Here is a 741-nt window from a genome sequence, read left to right on the forward strand (position 1 = left end):
AGGAATTTTCTTGACCACATGAGAGATAAAGGGCTAATAATAGGCCTAAATATAGTCTTTCTCAATAACAAGCTAGTGGAGGCAGAGGTTTTCCCACTTGCAAACATGTTTTCTGAGAAATCTTAAAGAGACGCTTGTTTACTTGTCGACTGCTCACCGGTATGTAATACACTCCGATGACTTAGAAAGATAATACAGATAATTGTTTGCCTGGAAAGAAACTAAGTTGTAGCTTTTCTAATTTTTCCAAACATCTTTATGCTTGCCTGGCATTAGTAACTGGCATTAGTAACTGGCATTGGTAACTGGCTTTAGTAACTGGCATTGGTAACTGGCATTGGTAACTGGCATTGGTAACTGGCTTTAGTAACTGGCATTGGTAACTGGCATTGGTAACTGGCATTGGTAACTGACATTGGTAACTGGCATTGGTAACTGGAATTGGTAACTGGCATTGGTAACTGACATTGGTAACTGACATTGGTAACTGGCATTGGTAACTGGCATTGGTAACTGGCATTGGTAACTGGCATTGGTAACTGGCATTGGTAACTGGCATTAGTAACTGGCATTGGTAACTGGCATTGGTAACTGGCATTGGTAACTGGCATTGGTAACTGGCATTGGTAACTGGCATTAGTAACTGGCATTGATAACTGGCATTGGTAACTGGCATTGGTAACTGGCATTGGTAACTGGCATTGGTAACTGACATTGGTAACTGGCATTGGTAACTGGCAT

Source organism: Oncorhynchus clarkii, chromosome 7, assembly GCF_045791955.1.
Source record: "Oncorhynchus clarkii lewisi isolate Uvic-CL-2024 chromosome 7, UVic_Ocla_1.0, whole genome shotgun sequence".
Lineage (NCBI taxonomy): Eukaryota > Metazoa > Chordata > Actinopteri > Salmoniformes > Salmonidae > Oncorhynchus > Oncorhynchus clarkii.